This window comes from Crocodylus siamensis, chromosome 11 (genome assembly GCF_052110815.1).
Source record: "Crocodylus siamensis isolate JL-2025a chromosome 11, ASM5211081v1, whole genome shotgun sequence".
NCBI lineage: Eukaryota > Metazoa > Chordata > Crocodylia > Crocodylidae > Crocodylus > Crocodylus siamensis.
In genome coordinates, this window is record NC_143405.1 from 24,576,699 (window position 1) to 24,603,930 (window position 27,232).

The 27,232-nt window shown below is 49.0% G+C and overlaps 1 protein-coding gene across 2 annotated transcripts in view; it reads left to right on the plus strand.

Moving 5' to 3' along the window:
* Positions 1 to 761: 761 nt before the first annotated feature.
* Positions 762 to 27,232, plus strand: part of SLC38A3 (solute carrier family 38 member 3) — an 84,527-nt gene continuing 58,056 nt past the window's right edge. The window contains exons 1-2 of one of the 2 annotated variants that reach the window (XM_090021194.1): positions 795 to 918; positions 11,920 to 12,037. The gene's annotated coding sequence lies outside the window, so the exon portion shown is untranslated. Of the gene's footprint in view, positions 919 to 11,919; positions 12,038 to 27,232 lie in introns of both variants that reach the window. The other variant, XM_090021193.1, reaches the window with a different exon arrangement.

The following is a 27,232-nucleotide window of genomic DNA, read 5'->3' on the forward strand; positions in this document are numbered from 1 at the left end:
TACAGAGGAAGTCAGTGCCCTGATCTTGCAGCTTGTAGACCTATTTCTATAAATCCTTGCTCACACAAACAGCCCGCTTGATATAAATCAGGTTAATCGTAGGATTAGTCCTTCTGGCTAACAGGTCTCTGCTACCGGCCTCTTTACTATAGGTAGACTTGTTGCCACCAAGACCAGCATGTGAACTTCGTTCCAACTATATTTAGACATTCAGGTTATATTAGAACAACCAAAATAGACTAGTGGCATTTAACCCCAGATGCTGTTTCAGATGCAAATTTTCTGGGGTTTTGTGCATGTGCCTGTGCCTCTGGAATTAGAAACCCTTGGCAGACTTTGTAGGTCGACAGCATTTGAAAAGTGACTGTGGCAGAACCACCTCTAAGAAATGCAATCCAGGATGAGGGATAGCGTAGCCAGGAAGGGAAATGTCAGATCTTAACGTCTGTGGCACAGGAGAGCAAGAAAAAAAAAATCTATCCTTAAAGAGAAAATACAGCTTCCTTGGGATTTTTTTAAAAACAAACAAACTAAAAGTGCCACACACACAAAACCAAACCAAACCCAACAGCTAGTGTGAGGTGTGTGAATGATAAAAGAGCTCTGTTGATGGTTCACAGCGGTCATACCCTTGATGCCCCTCTGTACTGTATTCCTGCTTCCTGAGTGTGCCTGTGTGCCTGACCCCCTCCCAACCAGCCCTGCAAACGGGTCTGAGTGACGCTCATCCTGAGGCCACAGGGATTGGCAGCAGTGTAGGAGGCGGGCCTGGGATGCCGCCTCCTGGGGGATTACTGTTTGACACGATACTGAAATCTGCACAGCAGGCTTGGAGCGCACAGAAATATCACTCAGGCAAGGAAATCCACAAGTTTCGACTGCTGTCCTCAGTGCAGTTCCGAGCAGTGGGCAAATCAGGTAAGTTCCAGCAGACTTTCCCTGTCTTCACTTGAGAGGAGAGGAGACAAGAGTCAGCAGTGGCTGGTTTATATTTTTATCTTGAAACTGCTCTGTAAAACTGCTTTATAATTTTAAAAAGTGTTCTGCAAAGTGTTTCCATTTCCAACCCACACTAGATACACAACTTTCCAACAAACCCTGCTACTCCCTCCCATCTGTTTCCATTGTTCTCATCTAATCTGCCTGCCCCTAAAAATTGACTTTTCTCTTTATTTTACTACTACAACCAATGCCCCTGTGAGATGCATTTAAAGCAGTAATTTTCAGCTTGTGGTTTGTGGATCCCTGAGGGTCTACAGACTATGTCTAAGGGGTCTGCAAAAGATAATTTAATCCATTAAATGTATGTGAATACCCACACTTAAAATTCAAAGCTGTCTGTACCTCCATTCAAAACTTTTTAGGGGTCTGTAAATGAAAAAAGGTTGAAAACTGCTGATTAAAAGCATTTGACATACATATAGAAGACAGAAGGAGCAGAAAACACTCAAAGAACCTATATTTTTGGACCATGTGTAGGGACTTTGAGGTAGCTTTCTTTTACCTTTCCCTAATTCTGCTTCTTTCCTACTCTCTCCAATAACTTTGTTATATTCTTTGAAACAGCTGTGGTCATTTTATTGCCACGGTCAATAGACTCATAATATTCTAAACACTCTCATGTCTTTTCCCCCTTGAAAGAGAAACACTTACTGCTGTCTTTCTGGTTTGCATCTGCCATGTGCTTTACTTAGTAGAGAGAGAGAGAGTCTAAGATCTGTCCTGCTGTTTGCTCCTGTGGTGTGGACTACCCAAAGAAATATATTCAGGACAGACCTGAAGCAGTAGCAAAGTTTATAGGTGGCAAAAACTAGAGTTTTGTTGTTATTTTTTGCCAATAATTCTAAAATCGTTGTGGAATATATAACACGTGTGAATGAACATAAAAGAGACAGGATATGCTTATCTTCGGGCTCAGCCCTGTTTTACTATATTTGAACATAGTGCCATCACATGGTAAAATGATCATCTATCATATGGTAAAAATCTTGAAAATCTTTTTTAGTGGGACTTCTTGGTGGGGAGAGGATGGGCTTGTCTGGTGACTACTGTGTTGTATGTTGTTTAAAAAAAAATCCTTTTTCCACTTTAATCTTTAATTGGGCATGGGGATGACATTTTTTTTTTAGCTCTGGAAACTGTTGCGCCAGAGATCGGATGTCAGGGTCTTCTTGTGTGTTGCACTGGCATCTGGGACAATGCTCTCAGCCAGCACTCCAGGCTCCTGCAGCTTGCACCATGAGAGAGGGGTCTCTGCGTAAAATGACGACAGCAGCACCTTGTGTGTTCCAGCAGGCCATCACTACCATGGTTTATCTGAGTCAGGGCACTAGGACACTGCTGTCAGAACTGTGTGCTGGCCCAGAGGCAATGAGCATGATCATGTGTGTCATAGCAGGGAGGCAGGACTTGACTCTGCTTGGGTGCTGTAGCCCAGACTCTGGGTAGCAGGTGGGACACGGATGTGTTTTCAGTGCCCTAGGCAGGGTATTTATAGACCCTAGCTGCCTGAGAGGGCATCGTGTAGCAGCCAGTAGGCAAACAGGGCAGTACATTGCATTCTCCAGTTGCCCACATGTTCCCAGTACAGGCTAACTGGTTCTGTTGGATTGGGTCCAGTTTTATCCCAGCCCACTGCCACTGTTTTTCATAGCCATACCCTATGGATAGTTTATGCAGCAGGGAAAGGCCAGCTCTGTCCTAAGTGGGGCAGCATGGGCAAAAGGCAACTCACGTCTTTCCAGAGGGAAAGGCAAAGTTGATTAGATGGGTGGGGCAGAGCCGACCCAAGGTGGGTGCGGGGCCCGGGGCCCGGGGCAAATCAGCCTGTGCAGGGCCCCCTTAACACTGTGCAGGGCCATGGTACCCCCACAAAGGGGGGGCAAGGGTCTCTGTGTTTCTTCTGCGGCAGAGGTCTGAGCCTCCAGCTCCAGGTGGGCCCTGCAGAATGCCGGCTGGCTGGCTCCGCGGGGCCCCCCCAAAGCGCAGGCCCCGGGAAGGTCACCCTGATTTGCCATACTCTAGGAACAACTCTTCATGGGGGGCGCATGCAGTTCTTTGTGACTGTGCAGGGATCTATGGTACTGTTTGACCAGGCTGCTGGAGTTGGGATCTAGTGTCCAAGCTATGCTTGCTTGTTCTAATGATTTCTTCAACCCCTTTCATCCCAGCCCCTGATTTCTTCAACCCCTGACAGCCCACCTATGTGTGGGCAACAGCAGCCTATGAAAGAAGCCAAAGAATGAGGGGCAATTCTGGCCAGGAGTGCTGCAAAGGGCTGGGGCTTCTGTGCTGCCCATACCAATCACAGAGAGGATCAGCAGGTCTAAACCCAAGTGTGGTGCAGGGTATGGACCTCACTTCTGCCCTGCACCATGCATTGTGTGGCTTTGAGATGCTCCCATGTCAATCTGGGAAATGTCAGGGCCCAGCCTGCTCTAAGTACTGCTTGATTAGGCTGGGAGTGCTTTAAACCCATACAGACCCTCCTGGTACAGCACCAGGAGAGTCAGGCCTCCACCACTTACCTGAGGAGGACAAAAGAGCCTGATCTGATGCCTGCTGGAGATGAAGGAAGCCCTTCCACTGACTGTACTGGCCTTTGGATCAGGCTTGCATTGCTAAGTCTGATCAGCCAGGATTCAGCCCTCTGGCTCCAAGGATCTGACATAATTTCTACATGAGCTTTGGCCAACTGAGCCTCCCCCTTTGGGGCTGAGGAGCTCTCACATCTACTCGTTGAGCAGGGTTTTACATCTTCTACAGGCAACAAAGAGATCTGGGTCATTTCCACCCTGAAGACAGGAGACCCTTCTCTAGCCCTGAAGCTACAGGGTGAGGGATGTAGCTGGCAGAAGTCCTGTTAGGGAGGTCCTGTTAGGGAGCACTTCCCCAGAGAGAGACAGACCACAGGCTAGTGTGCACAGCATCAGCACCTGCTCCCCAAACAAGGACCTCCAAGTCCCAGTTGGAAACAATAAAGATCCCTGTTGAAAGGTGAACCAGTACTGATCATCCAGCTTGGCTCTTGCCATAGTTCCTTTCATATGAGCATCTTGAGGGACGAGGCACTCATTAAGTTGTCCTGATATCACCCCTTGCCAATACTGTGTGCACCCCTCTGTCTCTGAGAGGTGGGTAGATGAGTCACAGTGAGGATGGGGCTGGGGTGAGCTTCTTGGTTGCAGAGTTAAGAATGACCCCCCAAGTGTTTGCTTTAAGTGCACATCCTTCCTAGGCCTAGTAGTGCAACCCAGGAGTCCTGCATACCAGTACCTCCCCCTGAACAACAAACCTAGCTGTCCTCCCAGAGTGGCACTGGAATCCAGGAGCCCAGCCAGGGAAGAGAATTCAAGAATTCTGGTCCTTCTGGCTGCTCACAGATACACCCAGACTCTGCTTTCCTGAAGGAAACCCACAACCCTTCTAACACTGGCTGTATTCGAACATGGCCTGGCTGGGGCAGACCCAGATTTCTCGCTCATATTTTAAATCAGGAGCAGGAGCAAGTGGCTGTTCTGGCTGTGGAGCCTCATGACACCCTGACTTTGTCATCCCAGGTATGTTTCCAAAACTGGGCCATGTTCTTTTGCAATGTACTTTCACTCCAAATTGCCCCGCAGTTGTGCAAACTCAGTTCACTTTACTCCAGGTTCAGGGGCTCTTAGGTAGCAAATGCCTTTGCTCCACTTTGCCTTAGCCCAGCCCTCTCCCCCTGCCCACACTGTCTCCTGCTCCACCCCCAGAGATGCTGAGGTTACAGGCTGGACGAAGGCAACTCTTTCAAGCCCAGAGATGGGAACATAGGGGGATGGGGCTAACAGCAGGCATGTGGCACCTGTTGGCAAAGCCGCTGACATATTTTACGGGATACCGAAAAAAGCAGCCCTTGTGTCCTGGGTCTCTTTTGCAGCAGCTCAGAAGTTTTCTCCATGAGGGCTACCTGCATGAAGAGGGTGGCCTGGGCAGTTGTTCGGAGCACAGATAAGTGGAGATCTGGGGCCCAAGGGGAGCTAAGGGAGGGGTGAGCACATGCTTCCTGGACTGTCTGTATTATACAGCATACTGCAGCTGTAGCTACACCCACTGTCTGTGACTATCAAGTGAACGTGCTCCAGTGGGGACTATTTTCTTTGGCAGATCCATAAGCAGTAAATAGAGGGGGTCCTGGTGTTTGCTTTGGAAGTGTTTTACTGAGAAAACAGTAAAACCCTGCATGGTAAGGAGCTGGGGGAGCTGGCGCCCAGAGTCAGATTAATGCACAGTCAAACTAGGCACATGCCTAGGGCCCTAAGTGAAGAAGGGGCCCAGCTGTACTTATTTTACATAATACAATTATTGAGTGAAAAAAATAATATAAATATAAAGTATTAAGTAGGAGCCCACGTGTTTGTTTGCCTAGGGGCCACTAAAGGGTTAATCTGGCCTTACTGGCGCCAGTCCCCCAGGGCAACCCCTGCCACTCTGGGGTGGTGTAGCTGTTGATGGTGGTACATCCCCTTATTGTGCATTGCTGCTTACACAAGCTTGGTAATGGTTGTGTCCTTCACTTTTACCCTGGCTTCCAATTCACAGCTCAAAACAAATGCTATTCTGCTCCACTCTACTGCCCATTGTCATTTGTTATATATTTCCCATAGGGGCAACAAGTCTCCATTTCTTCCTTGAATTCCACTGGCTCCTGGAGAGCCCAGCTGAGTAGGGGTCTGAGAGATGACACAAAGCAAGGAGAGTACCTGCCCTGCAGGTGTAGACAAAGGAAACTGAGGCAGAGGAGGGGCAAGAGCTGTCCGGTCAGACAGTGACAGGTGCCTGCTGGTGGGTCAATTTGAGGCCAGTTAGGCAATTTGAGGCCAGGTCCCACACTCAGACTGGTATGGACCATTGTGGGTTTTACTTTCCTTCCAGTCTCAATGAGAATGTGTGTCCCAGTTAAGTTAAATCCTAGGTTCCTCTGTAAATGGAACGGACTGGGTAGAAAAAAATGAAAGGTTTGGTTTGAAAACATGTGAACACAGTGTTTGCACTTTCCATCAAAGCCAGACATTCATTTTGAAACCAACCTGACTTTTTAAGAAAAAGAACGAGAAGTAACCCCAAGCCAGCCCAGTTTGTCTGGACTCAAACAAGATGTTTGGGACTGATCTGACTTTTTGGTTCAGCCAGTGAGCTGGAGAATTTGAGCTTCCAGGAAACTGAGGTCTGCTGCTGGCCATGGCCCGACCACTTACACTAGATGAGTTAGGCACCTCAGCCTTATAGATTTGGCTAACTGCACCAGGGTTGAGGGACTGTGTGCGGAGCTGTCATAGGCACTGCCCTGTCTCTAAGTGGCGTGAGTCTGGAGCTGTCCCCAGTTCTTGCCTTTGGCCCCTGACTTAATTTCCAGAGGTCCCAAGTCAATCAAGGATGTTGCCAAGGTGGCAGCCATTACGTGGACGCCTAGCTTGCTTCTCCAGTGAAGGAGGTGCTGAGTTGGCCTTGTTGTCCAGGCCATGGAAGGCTAATGTCTTCGTAGAGCATTTGGAGGAAAACAATTATCTTTCCACACTCTCGCAGCCCTGTCTTTTGTACCCTCATTGCTGCCACATGCCTCCTGACCTTGTAAGCCCACATCTGGCTTCCTTCACACAGCCAGACCTTGTCGTTGGCTAAAGCTGTGTTTTACTAGGCTGTATTTATTATTTTAGTACCTTCTGTTGTGATATTAGCACTGGCAAATATACAGCTGGGGGCTGGCACTTACAGCAGAGAAAACCTGGAGCAGGATGCCTGTGTTTGATCCTTCTCTCTGCCCCTGGCTTGTCTTGTGATTTTGGGCAAGCTCTCTCTGTTCTTTGCAGCTCGGAGAATGGGAGATGGCTTTCTAGTTTCCCTTCCCACTTGCCCCTGGAATGAAGTACCCCTGAGCTTAGCAAGGCAGGATGGCATTGCTGCCTGACAGCAGAGCTACTGCAGGTCTGTCAGGGCAGGAGTGTATAGGCTGCTAGATGCTAAGCTAACTTCAGAGACTTAACTGCTCCATGCAGGGCTCTGGATCTTTTACTAGGGGCATCAAAGGCCACTAGCCCATCACATCAAATCTTCTGCTTTTGCCATTACCTGGTTCTTCAGGGAAAAATATGGTATCTCTGAAGTACCTAACATGTGCTTGGCCATTAATAAGATACAGGATCAGGGTGGAGGGAGCTTTCCTTTCTGATGCCTGGGAGTAATAGAATTGGGCCCTGAAGCTGACAACAGGATGTGCCTATTGGTCCTAGCAGGTATCACTGCAGACACTGGGAGGTGCTGGGAGTCTCCCCTGAGACATTCACGCCCTAACAGAACAGGCCCAGGATTTCAGGCTGTATTCCCAAGTAGCACCGTACCTAGACTCCTGGTGGCAGCAGGTGAACTTTTGGTATTGGGTCCCCCTTCACTAGAGGTAATGATAATAATAATTTTTAAATTACCATTTTCGGGCTCCCTTTCTGTCCAGGCCCCAGATGGCCGCCGGGTTCACCCATACCTCCTGTGTCCAGGCCGGTTCCCAAGGACTCCTATTCACAGGGGTTCTTTACCACCAAATCTTCTTTTAAATAGCGGCCCCTGTTTGAGATCCAGCAAATCCCAGGGCCAGCAAGATTTTCCTAGGGGGTCTATACGGGGCACGAAATGGGCTGTAGTGGCAGAGCTACTGCCTGAAGAACATTGCACCTCCCTGGTGCCACAGGAGCTGTTTTCAGATGAATCCACAAGCTCCGAGACCTGGAAAAGCTGGAACTGGAGTAAGGCAGGGGTGGCAGTAGGGGAGGGCCTCCACTTCGTGCTGGGGAGGGTCTGTGCTACCCTGAGTCCCCACAGTCAGCTCTCAGACATACGGAAACTGGCTTTGGATGAGCCCGTTGAATTGCAACTCCGCCTCTGCTCAGTGAAACACACCAATCCCTGCCCTCTGAGCAGGCCCAGATGCACACCCACATTTCCAGGGCACTGCATGCACCTCCCTACTTGTCAGCAGGCCCTGGCTGATGTTATAGAGCAGCTGGACACTCTCTTCACTGGTCCCTGCCTCTGTCTCTTCTCTAGGCTTATGTTCCCTTGCAAAGGGCAGGTCAGGGCAGTATGTCCAGCCACAACCAAGCTGGGTGGCAAAGCAGCTGCCATGTCTCTTTGCCCCACACATGAGAGGAGAGGCCAGGATGGTGTCCCTGAGGGAAACTCAGTGGCTGCAAATGAATCTACTGCTAATCCACAGGAAGGGATGCTGGACAGAAATGCTGAGCTGTTGCTTGGGAATGGGTTCTGAGCTGGAGAGTGGAGCTGAGTGCGTCGACCAGAGCTTAATTGCTCCATTGAACTGGAGGTTGTTCTTGCTGTCAGTTGCACGTCAAGGATTTGAGGTCCAAGGAAAGCAGGCTGAGGATACAACTTGTATCAAAGAGTCTATTCAAAGTAATGAGAGGCAGTTCTGTGTTGTGATGAGAGCAAGGGTCTGGAATCCAGGACTTTTGGGTTTTATCCCTTGCTCTGGGAGGAGAAAGAAGAGATCTGGAGGGTTAGTGCAGAGGGGCTGGGAGTCAGGACTCCTGGGTTGCATCTCCAGTGGTGAGGAAGGAGCGGGGTCTAGTGGGTTAGAGCAGGGGCAGGGGAAGGCAAATTCTGGGAAAGGCCTGGCAGATCATTAGAGCTGCAAACATGCAAGTGGAGCGTCATGTTTGGCTCATGCAACGGTGTTGCATACAACTGTGTTATCGCTTACTCTTGAATCAAAGCTCCTCAAGTTCTCAGGGAAGGGCTGAGACACTGACATTCCTTCCTCCCAGCATGCAAGCCCTTCCTCCCAGCATGCAAGAAAAATTTAGGAAGCAGTTCTCTCACCCCAGAGCATTACACCAAGAACAGATCCCTGGCCCAGGAGATGAAAAGAAAGGCGTGGAGCTCTGGAAGGGGATATGTTGTACTTATTGCATTGGATAAGGGAATGAGTGTAACTGAGGCAGGGCTGACAAGGACAGCAGCCCTGGGTTGTGCTTTTGGTGGGGGGAGCACAAAAGTAATTCCTGTTGCAACTGATGGTTGGATGCACCACTGACACTGGTAGTGCAGCAGCTGGCACTGCCCCATGAGCTGGCACTGCTCCATACACCATCACTCTCCAGAGCTGCTCTACTGCACATCTGCATAAAGATTTGGGTGAGTTTGGCTGTGCCCTCAGCCCCGCCACTGACTCCCTGTGTGTTTTTGGCATGTCATTAACTCAATTCCCCATTAACTTACGCAGCAATAACAGGGCTCCTCTTTCAGGCTTGCCCATTCTGATTGTGAGTCCTTTCAGGTTGGAAATGCCTGTTGCTCTGTAGTTGTGTTGCATGTGGCATGCTGAGCCAGAGCTCTCTGTGGTACTGTAACCACAGAAGGGAAATGCAGTGGCTAGAACGGATATAGCACCTTGCTGTAGCTGCTAAACTACTGTGCTGGATCCTTGGTATCTGGTGGGTGTTGTCAAGCTACTGGCTGGTTTCTCCTTGCAAACTCCTTGCCCCTCGGGCGGGGGGGGCCTGCAGTTTTGAAGCCACTCACTGCCCTTATTACATAAGGTCTTAAATACTGAGGTGATGAGTGCGATCTAAATCCTGATATACATCTTCTCCCCTAGCTAACATGGGAGGGCAGTAGCCCCTGGTAGGTGGGAATAATGGGGTACAGAGTGCAATTTATCACAGTGTAAAGGGTCCAGCACAAGGTTTATGTCCTATTTAAGTATGTGTGAACTCTCCTGGCCTTATGCCTTGTGTTCTGGATAGATGGTGAACTCTGCCCAAGTGCCTGGCTGGCTGCAACGCAAGCAGGAGAGGTCAGATCATTGGACTGAACAGATGACCACACAAAGCTGGTGGCATCGGCACTCCTGGCACAGCATACATGAAAGGGGGGAACAGAGTCCTGGACACCAGGAATCCAGCCCACAAGACAAAGGCACACTGGGGAAGCATCCAGGCAGCTGCTGTGTGGGGAGATGGTCAGAAGTTGTGGAGCCTCCTGGGCTAGGCAGTGGGTGCATTAGAGGGTGCTCCTGCCCCATCAGGAGGTGAGGGGAGAAGGGAACTATTTTCTCTCCAGCTTAAGCCAATATAGGGAGGTGGAGTCCCCCCCTGTGATTTATGAAGGAGTCCAGCAATGGTGGGGTGTAACTGAGCTGAGCAGAGCAACATTGATCCCTCATGGCCTGGTGTCCTGGTCTGGGCCTCTAAGGATACGTCTATTCTGCATCCCCCACACTCTTAGGGAGGGGGTCCCCAGCCAACTCACTCCTGCTCACGTGTGCAAACCTGGCTGTGAGGGACTGGCCTTGGTCTGCAGCATGTGTGAGAGAGGCTATGTGGCGTGTCCCAGAGGAGCTGCATACCTGGGATTGGCATGTTTGAACAGGAGCAGGTAGGGAAGGCATGCTTGAGTGTGCCCCTTCCCTGTGAGTCCCCAAGACACCCCTGGGCCCCCTCAGTGCTGCTGGGTGCCTGGAGCTGGGCAGCCCACATTTCCCAATTTTCTTCCAGACAGTTCTTATGCAGGGAACCTCCATCCACTTGGACCTGGCTCGGCATGCATGGAGGCACAAGGGGCTCAACTGGCATAGACCTACCATCTTCTTTTTGGGAGCAGGTCTGGCATTGACAATTGTGCAGGGCAGCAGCTCCCACATACACACACAGGGATTACAAATCTTGTGTGGGCACACAAAGAACACAGCCCTTACTCTGGCTTGAACAAGCAGCCACTGAGGGACAAAGGGGCTGTCTGCATGGGGGATCCCTTCCTTGCTGACAGAGTTCTCCCGGGGGCGCTGTGCCAATCTAATCGCCCCCACATTAGCTAGGAAATTGCTTGAGCAGGAGCTTGATCGTGGAAGAGGGAAAACGTATTGCTGCAAAACTGGTTTCACATGCAGCCAAAGAAATGAAATGTCAGGTGGAATTGTGGTCTGGCCTACATTCCTGTCCTTGTGGACAAGGATGCTGTTTTTTACTGGGGCTCCAACACCATAGCATTTTGATTTTATTTCCCATTCTGTTTCTGTTGCTCAGGCAGTAGTAGCTACCCTGCCCTGCGGCTAACACAGACCTAGCTCTGATATGTCTGTGCAGGCCAGAGGCAATTCCCTGCCCAACCCTGTTAAAGCAGAGCACTGCTTGCCTCCTGCAACAGTTCTTATTGGCTGCTCTATCCTGAGAGGTGGGATGGGGGAAGGCAGCCAATCACAAGGGGATTCCCCTGGTCAGGGTTGGATGGGCTGGGATGGACCAGTCAGTGCATTGAGAATGAGCATAGGAGCAAGGAGAGCCATAATTTCAGCCCCCTGTAGGCACTGGACAGGACTATCACTGATTATTCTCCCTCTGGCACAAGAAGGGAGCGTAGGGAAGAATTGCACACAGTACCTGCTGTTGCTTGGTCTGAAGCAATGCATCTGCATGTTGCTGGTCAACAGTGCGGTAGAATGGCCTTCAGCAGCTGGGCTGCACAGGGAAAGCCCTGCAGTGTCCTTTGCCTGTTTGCCTTTTCACATCAATGTGGCTGCCCAGGCTTTGTCAAGACATTCCTAGGGGAAAGCAGCAGAGTAATAGCAAGACCATATCCCATGCAAAGAAACCAAAGTGAAAAATGATAGCAGCAGCCCCAGCATCTTCAGACTTGTTCAGACCCCATGGTCCATGTAGCTCATTATCCAGTCCCTGACAATATCGAAAACCAGATGACTGCAGAAGAAGATCCTAGAGCCCCCCTTGCGGACAGTTATGAAATAACCTGCTCACTGAGAATATTTCTTCCTGACCCATGTTAGTGAGAAGTTGACTCATGCCCTGAAGCATGAATCTTAGATCTCTTCCAGATTGGTGGTTTGATTCTTTTTCCATCTTCCCTCCCTTCCTCCTACAGGACTGTGAACAGTCATTTTCCATTCAAGCAGCCAGACCTTTCTGGAATCCTGTTTGGCCACACAGAGCTGGGATAGTGCTGCAAAAAACAAAAGGCCAATTTAGAAAGATTGTTCCAGGTAAATATGGGGTTCTCAGCCCTGTTGGTTCCCGAGGGCTCTCCTTCTAATCCTTTCTGATGGATTTCCCATATTAAGCACATAACATAGTTTTCCTGATATGTTCTTACCTATGCACAGTTGTTTTGTACCATGTGTCTCTTGCCAGGATTTCTCATTGCTTTTGAGAGGCAGTGTAGTCTAGTGGGCATAGCACAGGGCTGGGCAGTAGGAGATCAGGGCTCTGTTCTCAGCTTTGCCACTGCCCAGCTGGGTGATCTTGGGCATATCACTTCTCCTCTGTCTTGTCTGTTTAGAATAGAAGTTCTGCGGAGCTGGGACTGTGTCTCAATACGGCTGTAAATCATATGGCACAATGGGCCTCTGCACATGTTTGAAGTTCAAATAATTAATGGTTGGTAAAGTTTCCCTTTCCCTAAAACCCTTTTTCCCTGTGTAATATGCTCAGTTTAAGTGAGAAAGCAATGCCTCATCCTGCCTGGTCCTTTGCTTAGCTCCACACTTCTCTGAGAGCTGAAGCTGCCCCTCACCTCCCAGGGTTGCCGGCTTTTAACACTCACCATGCCTCCCATCTGAATTCTGACAAAAGAGGTGTGAGCCAGTTTGGAGACAGGGTGAGCCAAGGTCTCAGGCACCAAGTGGTACTCAGGATGCCTGGCTCCTACGCCATGCAAAAGGCCTCAGTGCACAGTTCTGTGCTCTGGGCAGTCATGCGATACCCAGGGATGTGCCATCTGCAGCAATGTCTTTCACAGCAGTGCAATCAGCCACCAGCGTGGTTGTGCTTATTTTTACAGCCTCTCAAGGGCAATGCCCAGGGCTGCTGCCCTGGTTGCCGCCCTTTGGTTACACTACTGCTCCAGGCTCAGCCTGGTATATACCCTTCCCCTCTCTCTCCCCATCCCTCAAATGGAGTTGCTTCTCTTGTTAAGCTCTAGGGATGAAAATCACCATAGAAGACCTTAGTCTCAACTGTGTCTGTGTAGAAAATAACCCTGTTTCTAACCTGGCCATGTTTGCAGCGCTCTGCTCGTAGCTCTGTAGAGAGCTGAACGGCTCCTTTTTACCTCGCTCGTCTTTTTGTTTACATGGGACTGTTTGGCACAGATGCGCTGCAGGATGCCAAGATCTTGTGTGCCCCTCTCATGAGCAGCAGGGGCAGGCGGGGAGGGAAAAAAAGCTCTGTATTGTCCTATTCCAGGCTGCCAACACTTTTCTGGGACACTTTGTTAAAATGTGAAGAAATGTCTTCTGCTGGAAGTTAGGGCATGTATAGATACACACAGCTAAGTATGTCTGTGTGGTTATGTGCACTGTATTCAATGTGGCATATATATCCCTTGCTTGTAGAACACATGTATCAGCTAGCACCCAGAGGAGATTGACATCAGAGTCTGGATGGACAGACATGACATACAAAGGTGCTTCCCACTGATTACCCTCCTTCACATTCTGATTCGTGATTCTTACTATGGCTGATTCAAAGCAGCATGTCCTCAATTTGCCTCTTGAAGCATTCACAGGTGTTGCGTGTAGGTATCGCAGGTTAGATCTGCCTTTGGAGTGCTACTATGGTTTAATCCCCAATCTGCAAATGTAATGTTTTTGAATATATGTTCCTGACCTCGCCTCCCATGCCAGTGCTCCTTCTTGGTTGGCTACAAGGGCCTGGGAGTTTACAAAAGACACAACACTATTGCAGCTGGTACTGTAGGCTGCACCTGTGGACAAATCAGTCTGGGAGGCAAGTGTTGCACAGAAGGGTGGCTTCTGGGACTTTGTGACGTCACCTCTTTGCAGCATGGCTGGCCTCCTAACGTGTGTGTGGAGTACTGAGCACATACAGCGGCACAAAGAGAATCTCTTGTTGTTTGCCCTAGGCAGACTAAGGGTTTGCTAGGGGACCCCAAGTGGGTCTCTTGAAAACCTCCTTTCCAAATAGCTTGCATGCGGTACAGATCTGTTTGTGGTTGTGTGCAATGTATGGGGAAGAAATGGTAACTTCTGCTGTGAAAATTGCTATGATGCAGGCTTGTCTACGGAGGCCATGACTAGCCTGGTCTCCCCCAGTGAGCTCTGGCTGTTTCTGGGATTAGACAGGCTGTCCATTAATTGCTGCACAGCCAATCTGAGTATGGATAATTCTAAAATAAGCCAGTTGTTAAGTATAGTAATAAGGGTTTCAATAGCTGAGCAGCGGTGGCCTTTTCTTTGAAAAGCCACCACTTTGGAAGCCTCCCACTGGGTTCAGTCAGCTGGCAACAGGCTAGCACTCTGTAGGGCAACATTTCCAAAAATGACCTAATGGGTTTAGGATCTTAAGTGCCATTGATTGTTCAAGGGAAAATGTTGCCCCCAGACTCAACCATGCCACTGCCATCAGGACCTCAGCGTGAAAAACAGCCTGTTTCAGTGTTGGTTGTCAGATGAGGGCCAGGATATCAGTGCTGCTTTTCTTGCTAGGTGGAAATGAGACTTTCTGCAGCTTGGACTGCAAGACTGAGGTCAAGGTAAACTGGAGGAAAAAGAACCAAATAGCTCAGGTTAGGTTAATTATAAAACAATATAAACCAGTGAAAGGCTGTGTGTGCAGCCACTTTTTGTGTTTCCACATGTGAACATGAAATGTGCATCTGATCATGCTTTGAACACAGATGTGACAAATCTCCCCCTTCATTTCTGACCCCTCCCTCCACTGCCACCTCTCCGCCTGTCTGTCCCTGTCAGTCACATCTGATCTGACTAGGTCTCAGTCATTTCCCCACAGCCTGTCATAGGACAAGCCCATCATCTCTGCCGATCAGGCTCGTATCTCCCAGTACTCCAGCTCTGTCTCAGGCACTGTGTCCAAAATGAGGTTTTTAAGATCCAGACTTCTTGTTACACCAGATGGCCAGCACTCTGGTCTGGATGACTGCCCCTTGCAGGCCATCTGCTCTGCTCTGACCACAGCACTCCCTCTGTGGTTCCTTCCATCTTGCACTACTCAGCCTTACCCTTCCCTGCTACTCACTGCTGCCCCCTCCCTGTTTATCCCCCTCTTCTGCCAATGTTACCAGCCTCACCTGCTTGTCTGCTCTCTCATGAGTGCCTTTGTGCTTTCTTCCAATTACTAACCCATAAACAAAGGGGCTGATTTCCAAAGACCTCTGGGCACTCATCTGCCCCTGAAAGGCAATGAGAGTTGGCATCTGACTCCTATTTCTAGCTTTGAATATTTCATCCAGAATGCAGTTGCTGAACAGATGATGTGTAAAGTCCCACTTCTTAGTGCCTCCAGATCTCTTCCCAGAGCTCCCCTCCCCTCAGACAGGATCACCCTGGAAAATAGGCCACTATTCCAAGACAAGGCCAAAGGTAGTCATCCACAGCTTTTATGGAGCTTTGGTGTTTTAATGGACAAAATAACATTTTGTGAGCAAAACATTGGAATGGATTTGTGTTTCCTATTGCAATATTTGAATATACATAAGCTCAACTTCTTTGCAACAGACACTGATCCTGGGATTTTATCCTGCTTCTGAGTGTCTTTCAGGTAAAATCAATCAAAAAAAAAACCCAAAAAAACCTAGATAGAGCTTTTGCATTTCCTTCTTTTGGGGAATAAAAGTTCTGAGGGTTTTTTCTGGTTTGGCCTGGACCCACTGAATGATCATTTCTGTGCAGATTCTGCAGTGCAAATCAATTCTTAGATCAATTTCCAGTGGACAGACTCTTTCTGTCTATGCATTGCAGCCCATATACAGTGTCCAAGCATGTGGCGTTTATAATGTTGGCTAAGAGAACAGTGGCAATCCTGCACTCCTGTGAATTGCTCTTTCAGAGCTCGTGGTAGTTACAGGCAACTCTTGAAATGCTAGGCAAACATGGGCAGGACTGACAAGCCACCACTGATTTTAGAAATCAGGCATTTTTTTTTAAATGTTGTCCTTTTTTTGCTCTTTCGTTTTGGTTTCAAGCCCCTTTCAGCTACCAGGAGGGGTAAGAGCATTTTTATAATGAAAAAGATTCTGCCACGATTGCATGAATCTGAGAGCTCAGGCTTAAAGAAAAACCCCTTCAAATATTAGGTTGTGTGAGTTGGCAGCACTGTATAAGCCAGTGTATTCACAGCGGGGTCTGTCAAGTTAGATATGAAAGTGAAGCTGTATTGAAAAGCCATGGGACTGTGGCTACTAAGGTAACATAGGTGTTTCAAAAAGTTTTCTCCCTAGATCCAGCAGTGTCTAAAAAACCAAGGCAGACAAATACCCAGGTTGTCAGAGGTGCTGAGCACTGACCATTTGTCCGTTAGTCTTAATAGGATCTGGGGCTGTTCAGCGTGCTTGGGAATAGGGCTTTTTATTTGCACGACTAAATACAGATTTTGGAACCCAGATTCTGGGGAAAAAATGTATTCAGATCCTTCCTTCTAGGAAATGTGTGTAATGGGAAAAGCAGTGATGGGGAGTCCCCGCTCCTGGCAGTGGGAGGGGAGTGTGGCCTAGATGAGGTGACTCCGTAAGAGCTCCGGCTCCGGGTACCCTAGGGATTGCTGTCCAGTGCTAGAGTTGGCACCAGGAGTCAGGAGTCCTTATTTCTGGTGACTAGTTCCATCACACCTCTGCGCCTCTGTTTTCTCATTGTAAAAAGGGCAGAAACTCCTTCTCCTACTTTGCCAGGGGGCTGTGAGGCTTACCTGGAGCTGTCAAAACATTTCTGCTACAATATAGAATACTAATCCGGGCCTAAATCCTCCTAGCACTGAGTTTCCACACACCTGCCCCCTCGCAGCACTGGCATGGAGACACGGCTTAGCCCTTCATCGTGTAAGCTACTCCCACTCCACACACCTGACATGCGGGGAAAGGGACACACAGAGCATTTTGGTGATTTACTGAAAACAGGCAGGGGCTGCGGGGAGAAGAGAACCACGTAAACATGGTCTCCTGCTCTCACCTTTAGCTCACGCTGCCTGCCTCTGTTGCATAACTGCTTCGCACTGTGGTTAAGCCATATATGTGCTCCTCCCTGCTGCTGCTTGAAGAGAGTATCAAGCCATTTGATTGCTGGCGCTGCTCATGGGCTGGTGAGAGCCAAGGTTCTCATTTCCCTCGACTCCTCTGAACACGTAGGCTGAAGCCCATGTCCTTCGGCAGCTGCATGCGGTCCTGGGAGTGGGGCGAAGGCATAGTGCTAAAGCTGGATTACTCCTGGGCTCCAGGCCAGGTGGATTATCAAAGATTCATCTGTGAAGAGAAGGGAGATGAGGGATTGGCTTTCCCTCCATGGAGGTCCTCTTCTGCCTCCACAGCTTTGCCAGCATCCTGCCAGTGAGGCAGAGACATGCAGCTCAGCCGGTGCTGGGGAGTGGTCCAGATACAGGCAGTCAGGATCTCTGCTCTGGCAGCTGTTTCTCTCTATGTTCAGGGTAGCAACACTGGGGGTGCTCCTACCCTGAGTCAGCCTCTAGCTATGGGCAGCACTGGCTATCTTCTGCCCTGTGGTCCCTACTCTGCAATCCCAAGGTTATTACACCAGTGTCTTCTTCCTAATGGGATTTCATAGTGATGTACTATCTCCATGTTCAAAGCCCGTTAGGCTTTGAAGTAGCAAACTTCCACCTATGCAAACTTTTTTGGCCTGTGTATGTGGCGAAAGTTTATCCTAAACCAGTTCTTCAGTTAGCACAATGCCCTGTGTAAATGCCCTTATTTCAGTTCAGCTTCAAACCTGTTCATCACTGATTGAGGCTAAATGGAAAAGATGCCCAGTTTAAACTGAAATAAGGCCCCTGTGCCAATCAAAAGCCACGTTAGCTAAACCAATGCAGTACTGCCTGTGGACAAAGCTGCGTGTGCATGTGCCTGCCTGCGAGTATAGCACATATCAGTCAGAGGTCTGACTGCAGCATACATGTACATACCCTCCCCACAACCTTCACTTTAAGTAGTGCAGCCACCAGCAGCTCCAGCAATACAGACTTCAGAGCAGGCTCTACAAACCCACCTGGGCTTGCATGTATGTATTTGAGCAGTTGCAGTAGTGTAACTAGGGTGGAGCAAGCAGGCTCTGACTCAGAGGAAGTGCCAGAATTGTCCCCACTCCATCGTCCTGTCCCCCCCCCACCCCGTGCCCCCCTCCCCACCCAGAGTCTTTGTTTTTCCCTGCCCTGGCCAGCCAAAGGAGCTTGGCAGTGTAGCACCACCAATATATACATGGGGAGTGGCGGGGGGACAGGGACTGAAATAAGCAGAATGGTGCTCCCCCTACCTCCCCAGGGAAGCCTTTGCCAGAGCAGGCACAACCCTGTGCCCAATATGTATGTTTTGGGGAGGTGCAGGGAGGGAATGAATGGGGCACCAGGGCTGGCTCCCAGCCCCGCACCCCCATCTACAGTGATCAGCATACCCCTGTGGTACCAGTAGGTGAGGTGTCTTTAGGCCATACTTTTCCCAAACTGTTTACAGTAACCAAAGGAACCCTGTTGTGGGGGAGCATCTTCCTCCTCAAAACAGGGATAAACTGCTCCCTTTTCATGACACCTAACCCTAGGGCTTAGCTGGCTCAGCTAAGTCCACTCTGCCTTGCAGGAGCTGCCATGACTCAAAGCCAAAAATTGCCAGTGTGTAGGTGAATTCAGGACTCTGTTTACAGCTTGTCCCCTGCCAGCGTTTGTATGGTGTCTGCCAAGGATGGCCTGGGAAGACAGGCTTTCTGGAGCGCTCAGAGCAGAGTCCTTCATGTGAAAGTGCTTTTCTCTTTGAGAGTCTGGCTGCTCAGACACATGGGTAGCTGGGTGAGAGAACATGTGTTGGCAGAAATTTCAAGGGGCTGGAGAAAGGATCCCTGGCTAGATGCACTGATGCCAACTCATGGCAATCCAGGGCCTAGGTGTGACCCATTGGAAATTGTGTATATGCATATGCATATGCATGCGTGTGTGTGTGTGTATGTGTGTGTGTGTGTGTAAGTGTGTGACAGCTAAGCCCTTCCACCTTCTGTCCCCTATCGACAGAGAAAGAATTGCATCCTGCCTAGAGAGATTTAACTCCCACTGCAGCAGCTTGTGTTTTTTAGCTCTCAGTGTCTCCACCTCAATCCCTAGGGCGTCAGGCAAGAGAGCAGCTGTCACGTAAATGGGGCTTAGCTGAGATTTGAACAGTGGTTGCCCTCAAATGGCCAGGACATGTTTCCTTTGAAACAGAGCCCATATCTCAGTGTGTGGTACAAGTCCCCCTTGGCATCCAGTCTGATGAGCGTACAAGCCTGTTACAGGTCCATTTAGGGAACTTCACCCTTAGTACAAGTTGTAGCAGCTCTGGAGGGCCTAAGCTTCAGTTCCCTTGTCTTGGTCAAATAGCAGTTGTCACATCATCACCTTCCACTCCAACCTACCAGGAGGACAAACATTAAGGTTGGGGCAGCTCTCCCTCTCTGGGAGTTCTTGCTTCAGGCTTTTTCCAGACTCAGGCTTTGTGTATTCTGTGCTGGCAACATGCTGCCCCTCCCAGGTAAATGCAGGTGAAACAACAGGAAATGCAGTGAAACCAGTATACAAATGTGTGTGCACTGGTACAGCATATTCAGGTTCACCTCTGAAAAAGAAGGGATCCAGGAACAAATTGTTTTGTGCCATAATTGCATTGGCAGGGGCCTGCCCTAAAGAACCATGCCAAAAAAATCCTCCTTTTAGTACCCAGGAGCATGACAGCACCATGTCTGAACAGAAGGGTTAAGATGGGCTGTAACGTAGTTGTTAAGTAGTCTACTCTGTCGACGCACAGATCCGTTGCCCGTGAGTAGTATGGTGATGCATGCTGTATGGCTCCAGCTGTGGAATGGGATAAAGCCGGGTGCTGCCTTCATTGCCGTTGCTCACTGCGGTGAGGATACAGATTCAGTCAAGTGCTGCTTCTCTGCCACTGCCTTCCCACAATTCCCCCTTTGCCCAGAAGGGCAGATATGATCTCCCACAATTCCCTGGGAAAGACCAAAGGACCATGGGACTGGCCACAGAAACCTGAGCAACACACATGGGGGTGGAGGGTAAGGGGACATAGCCTCACCAAGGGCATGGTGATGTGGGTAGGGCTCTGCTATGGGGCTGCTCACACCCTAGTGTGGCCAAGGCAGGAGCCCGTGCCCTGGGCTCCATCTGCAGTAGAGACATCCCTGTAGCTATGCACTGAGCTGTGTGGCTGCAGGTGCATGGACTACTCTAGTGCTCTCATTAACAGCACAGAAATAGGAGGGTTACCCAGTGCCAGTAGCAAGAACACTAGTGGGCTGGATAACCTGGCAGCATCCAAAGGAACAAAGGATTGACTCATTTAGCTCAATTACTGTTAAATCCTCTGGGATCTCATTGGGAAAAAGCAGAGGAGTTAATACTGAAAGTAAGAGATTTCCAGGGTCAATAAAGGATGGCAATATGAGCTGCTTTCAGCAGAAAGAATGGAATAGAGAAGTATTACAGCACTGGGAAAAGTGAAACCAGTATACAAATGTGTATTCCTTGACGAGGGAATGAATAGCAAGAGACACAGGGTTCATAATGGTTAAACAAGCTCTGTGTAGAAGCATCTCTTGTGCAGCAAACCAGGTTAGTGGAGGTGAGGAGGAGGGGCTGGGGGGCCAGGATATCTGAGCTCTATTCCTGACCCTAGCTTTCTGCCACTTTGGTCAATTGTGTACCTCAGTTTCCCCTTCCTAAATGTAACTACAAATACTGGCTGATCTCACAGTGGAATTGTGAGGGTGAATGAAGCATTTTTGTCAGAGATGCATAAGTTTTTAAGGCTGGAAGAGATCATTAATTCATATAGTATGACTTCCTTTCTGAACAGGTCAGAGAATTTCATCCTGTACCCCTTTATTGAGCCGACTGACTTGTGTGTGGCTCTACTATCTTCTGGTAGTCTTGATATGAAGACCTCAAGATATGGAGAATCCATCACTTCCCTTGGGAATTCCTCCCAATGGTTAATCATCTTTTGGTGTTAAGATTTTTTTCTTTCACAGTGGAATTGGTCTGGTTCTGTTTTCCAGGCAAGAATCCTTATTCTGCTCCATTAGATTAAAAAGTATTAACTATTCTATCTTTGAGGGTCTTGGGCAAGAGCTTTCAGGAGCCAGGCAAAGTTCTGGAGTGAAATCTGAATGAAAAACCTGGAAAAAATGTGTTTTCAACCAAAAATGAAGAATTTTGAAGGGAAAAGGTAATTTTGGTCACTTTCTTGTCATGTTGCAGTTGATGGAAAATGCTCTCTCTTTACTTCCCTGCAATAAAAATAGATGTGAGAAAATTAGTTTTATTGCCTATTAACAATGGTTGAAATCCTCTCAACACCATAAAATAATTTCATTCTAAAGAACTCATCAGAACCTGAAAGGACCCACAACACCCCCCTCCCCGTGTTTTCCAGGGGTTGTCCCATGTTTTGCAGCAGCAGAGTCAGAATCGCTCGAGCAATTCCAGTCTGGCTCCTGGGTGGCTGGATGAGTGCGTTCCACTGAAGAGCTTCCTGAAACTTTTGGACCAACAGACCACTATCCACCCTCAAAAATTCTCACCCCCTACTCTCTAATATCAAACTTTTACATTAAAAGGTTGGGATCTAGTATGATCTGTGGACCACTAATTACAGCCTCACAGATTACTGGAAGTCCTTGGATCACTGGTTGGGGAAACACTCTTTTTAGAAACTACTGAACTGTGTAGTGTCACTTTGTTGGGTGCTTGCAGACAGTATGTGCTGGAAAGACGCAAGATGGGCTCTGCTCATGCTTCTCCTATTTACATACCATGTGCCAGGGAGGAAATTTCTTCCTCCTTTGTGCCTCAGTTTCCCCTTCTACGTCCTTAAATGTGCATGACAAAATGTTCATCATTTATTGGCCACTTGAAATAAATGAAGCCAAATCATTTGGCTGATGCAAGTGATGGCTGGATTGGCAACTCAACAGGAGCCTAATCATAAAATCATAGAAATTTAGGGCTGGAAGGGACCTCCAAAGATCATTAAATCCACACCCCTGCTCTAGGCAGGAATACTGCTGGGATCATTTGATCCCAGCAAGGTGTCTGTCCAGTCTCCTCTTGAAGACTTCCAAGGATGGGGACTGCAACACCTCTTTGGAAAGTCTATTCCAGTTTCTAGTCATCCTTACCATAAAGAAGTTTTTCCTTACATCCAACCTGAAACCGTCCTCTAACAGCTTATGGCCATTGCTTCTTGTCCTCCCCTGGGGCGTCCTAGTGAACAGTTCTTCTTCCAGGTCTCCATACTCATCCCTTACATACTGTGGTAGTGGGAAGCCCCCAGGATGGGGCTGGAATGCCCATAAACCTCCTGGGCCTTGGGACTCTCTTGCAGGACCAGCGACAGCAGCATGGACCAGAGAGCCTCGGGCACCGCATCTGTCCCATTTCATCAGCTCGTTCCAGATGCAGATAGGCTGGCATGCAAGGGCTGATGTCATAAAAACATGCCCCACACAGGCAGTAGAGGAAAAAGAGACTTGGGACTGTGGCACCTAGAGTGTGGAGTCCAAGTGCAGCTTGCCCCAGCAGGGGTGATGTGAGCAGGAGACAGCCTGCTCACCCAGCCCAGGGGACACAAACCCCTGGGAGGCACCATGCAGAACCAAGAGGGATATTGCCTGCCTAGGTGAACACCGCAAGCTTCAATCACGAGTTTGTTCCAGGACGTGGGAATCCAGAGCTTCGTACTGACTGTCAGATTAATAAGTGTAAGCATTCATAATTAAAGTCCTGCTAAATTAGTCCCCTGTTGGACCTTGTAGTAAAAGCCTCATGGACTGTGATTAAGGGATAGAGACCCTAACCACCAGGGCTGAGAAGCTGCAGAACTGATATCTAGATGCTGGGGCTGGAGAAGAAGACCAATACCTCCTGGTGGCATGAGTAAAAAAAGGACCTGCACTCTCAGTGCAGAGTCCAGGCACTTGTTCAGCCAGACATAGTGACAGACAGGACAGGATGGAGAGAGACTCTACCCAACATAATTCAAGACTATTAGCCAGCCTCAAGCCCAGCCAAGTGAGCAGCTTACTGACAATACCATCTTTCTACCAAATGGCCAGCAGCCTGGGGACAGTGTAAGATCTGGTAGGTGTAAGGAGGGGTTTATGGGGAGCCAGAGCCCCAAGGATCAATGACCCAGGGTGCATGAGTGGGCAAACACTATCAATCAAGGATCCTCCCCTCTTGTTGATAAGATCAAGACCTGGCAGGTGAGACAGAGGGTGTGCCCTGTTCATATGAGTGAATATAAACCAAGCTGCCTGACCCTAAGAACTAGTACTCAGTGAACAGGAGCACCAGATCTTGGCAGTGGAGTCAAGTGGGCACGGCCGTCAACACATACTTATAGACAGCCACCAAGATGCCCTCAGTCTTCCTTCACGAGGTGTTCGTTCTATGATCAACCATAACCCCAAGGTCTCTTTCAGCCATTGTACTGGCCAGGATATCTCCCCCTAACCTATATTCATGTTGCTGGTTACTTCTCCCAAGATGAAGCACTCTGCATTCATCCTTATTGAACCGCATCCGGTTCCACTCCACCCAACTTTCCAGCTTGTCCAGGTCCCCTTGTATTCACATCCTATCTCGTAACGTGACTGCTTTTCCCCATAACTTAGTATATTGTCTGCAGACTTGGCCAGGATGCTTTCTACATACTCATCTAAATCGTTGATAAAGATGTTGAACAGCATGGGGCCAAGAACCAAACCCTGCAGGACACCACTGGGCACCTGCCGCCAAGATGATACAGACCTGTCCACTAACACTCTCTGGGTTTGACCCCTCTGCCAGTTACCAACCTACCTGACTGTGAACCCTGCCAGCCCACAATCCCCCAGTTTTTTTATAAGAGTGTTATGGGAGACCATATCAAAGGCCTTTTTAAAGTCCAAGTATATGACATCAACTGCATCTCCCATATTTAAGTGGTTCATTACTTGATCATGGAAGGAAATGAGATTGGTCAGACATGACCTGCCCGCAGTGAAATCACATTGGCTATCCTTCAGCATCATACCTTATGCCAGCCTTCCACAAATGAACTTCTTGATAATTTTTTCCAAAATTTTACCCAGTATTGAGGTTAAACTGATCATCCTATAGTTTCCCAGATCCTCCCTCCTCCCATTCTTAAAGATTGGCACCACATTTGCCCTTTTCCAGTCTTTTGGGACCTCTCCTGAGCATGAGTCTTCAAATACCTTCACCAATGGTTCCTCAATGATTCCAGCCAATTCCCTCAGCACTCTGAGGTGTAGTCCATCCGGTCCTGCCGACCTGAAGACATTCAGCTGCTCTAAGTGCTCCATCACCAGTTTGATACTGACCACTGGCTGGCAATTCCCCCCCACCCAATCTGTCCAGGTAGGCAACCACCATTTGTATGCAGGAACACCAATGCAAAATATTCATTAAAAAGTCAGCTTTATCTTGACTGTCTGTTATCAGCTGTCCCATCCCATTCTGCAAGGGCCCCATATTTCACATGGTCTTCCTCCTGCTCCCTTTATATCTAAAGAAGGACTTCTTACTGTCTTTGATTTCAGTTGCCAACCTGATCTTGGTCACCATCCTTGCCTTTCTTATTCTCTCCCTCTAAATACAGGCTATACTTGTGTATTGTAATGGACATCTCATAGAGGCCTGAGTCCTTATCAAGACCAGGATTGAAAGTGTGATAGTAGCCTGCTGGCTAGCTCACTAGCTAGACTCTGGATAAGACATGAGCTTTTCTGCTTGAGGAAGGGTTAGCCATGAACCCCACCAGTTTAGCACATATTAAGATCTACCTTGGAGTTTTCTGGTGAGTTAGCATGTGCTCACTTCACCTCTTAAATTCCAATCTAAGCAGTGCCTTGCTGTGAGGCAAGTTGTGCTTTGATGTAATACACCCGGGTTTGGCACTGGGGCAGCTTTGTCAATGGCTAAAACTTTGGTGGGGAATGGGTTTCATGCAGCATCCTCTTCTCTGCCTTGGGGAAACCAGTGCATTCTGGAACCTGGTGTCTGAGCCCCATGGGGTTAGAGGTTAGTACTGTTGGGCAGCAGGATGCCATGGATCTGATCTTTGACCTCTCCTGCCCTTTGCAAACAATCCCAAGCTGTTTCCCCTGGTATGGTGGGAAGCAGGGACTGGGTTAGTTTAAGTGACGCTAGTGGTGTTGGCACTGGGTGTTGCCTGCTGGGGAACGCACTGTCCTGATCAAACTTTCAGATCAATAGTTCTGGAAGACTGATGGGCAAGCTGCTTTCCCCTGGCTGAGTGGGCTTAATGTGCAGGAGAGGCAAGGTGGGTATTGACATTGGTCCTGGTGGTTCAGGTCCAGACAGCAGCCCCATGACACCCTTAGGACCAGGGGGAGTGAGGGGGCCTCAGCATTGCTTTGAATTGGTCCCCAAGGATATGTAAGGGTACATTTTCCTGCAGGACTTCCATGATGAGGTGGTGAGGGCAGGGAAGCTTGCAGGGAGACTCAATGAACATGAGGCACTGGCTTCCCTCTGCCTAGCACAGGCTGACACTGGGACTTGAGGAATAACTACTCACTTTGCACCATTATGGTCAATGTCAGGTTTGAGGGACACGAGCAGAATCCTTTAGGGGCAGGAAATCCGAGACTAGTGTAACAATGGGCTGGGCCTGCATTGAGACAGAGGGACAATGGCAGACCTGTAGGGGAGAACCCAGTGGACTGGTGCCCATGGGGGGCTGAGATTGAAGGGCATCAACAAAGCTGTCTGTTTAGGAAGGCCAGGGATGGGAAAGCCAGTGAGGATTAAAGGGTTTCATCTGCCCTGGAGGATTCTGGCTGTTTTTTATCACCTTAACCAGACCCTGAATGGAGAAAATTTTTCCAAAATGTAAAAGGAAAGAGCAGGGAGAGCAGCATTGCTATCAGGGGTGCTCCAAAGATCCCAGCTCGGTACCCCCTATGCAGGTCAGTAGGCACCAGCCCTACCAAGGAGTGCTGCTTTGTATTCAATGTCCATTTAATCATTTCTCTGACTCTGCACGTAGAGATGTCAGCTGAGATCAGGGCTGGGCACCACACAGGCATACAATGAGAGACAGCACCCTTCCCTTAAGAGGTGGCAGACTGTACAGACAAAGCAGAAAGGAATAAGCACTGTCCCCATCTTACAGATCGGGAAACTGAGGCACAGAAAATTGAAGTGGCTTGCCTAGGATCACATAGAGGGACTGGGAACTAAACTCAGGTGTCTGAATCCTGCTAAAGTGTCTTAGCCACACTCTATACATGTACACACTTTAGCCACACTCTATACACCTGCCCCAAAACTGGCAGACAGGTTCCTCCTGATGGTAGCAAGTGGCTGCAGAGGGGCTCTTGCACTCCTGGGGGGTGAGGGGGAGGTGCCTCTGGGGAGAGGGGAGTGCTTCCTCTGGCACCAGACCATGGTGAGGAGCTAGGTGCAGAATTCTGGAAGGACAGAAAGAAAGTTGGTTTCCCCAAGTCACATGTGGCAGGCGTGGACCAGAATGAGGTGATGCCTCATCACGGTGCGGCAGGGCCCCGTTTGCAGACAGGAACAGGGTTTCACAAACCTTGAGGCTCCCGGGACCTCAGCCCCTGGAGCAGACATCCTGCGTGTTGTGGGCCAGTAGTGTCTGTTTACAGCAGGACACGCAAAACAGTCAACAGTGTGTGGGACAGGGAGGGAGATTGAATGACGCCTCTGCCCACGGGCAAGCCAGTAACTTTCCTGGAATTTCACACCATGCCCTAGACTGTGGCACTGGAGTCATTTACCGGGGAGCCAAGAGGTCTTGCTCTGTTTCTGTCTGGGGATTTTTCAAACACCATTTACTGTTCTGATACACTTCCCCACACCGCTCTGCGGCACACATCTTGGACTGCCACACTGTCAGCATATCCTGCCCTGCCTACTGAGCCCCTCTCTGAGTAGCAGACAGGCAAATTCAGTCTGACTTTTACATGGAGGTAGATGGTTAGAGACGCTGCATAGTAATATAGCCAGAGAAGTGTATTGCCTGTCTATCACACCCCTTACATAGATTCAGAAATACACGTGACCGCATATCACAGACTCACGCTTCTAAAAACCACACAAGCCCAGATGCCAGCACACACAGAAATACACTGACACGTACACACTCAACCAGACACATCATTTCCTGT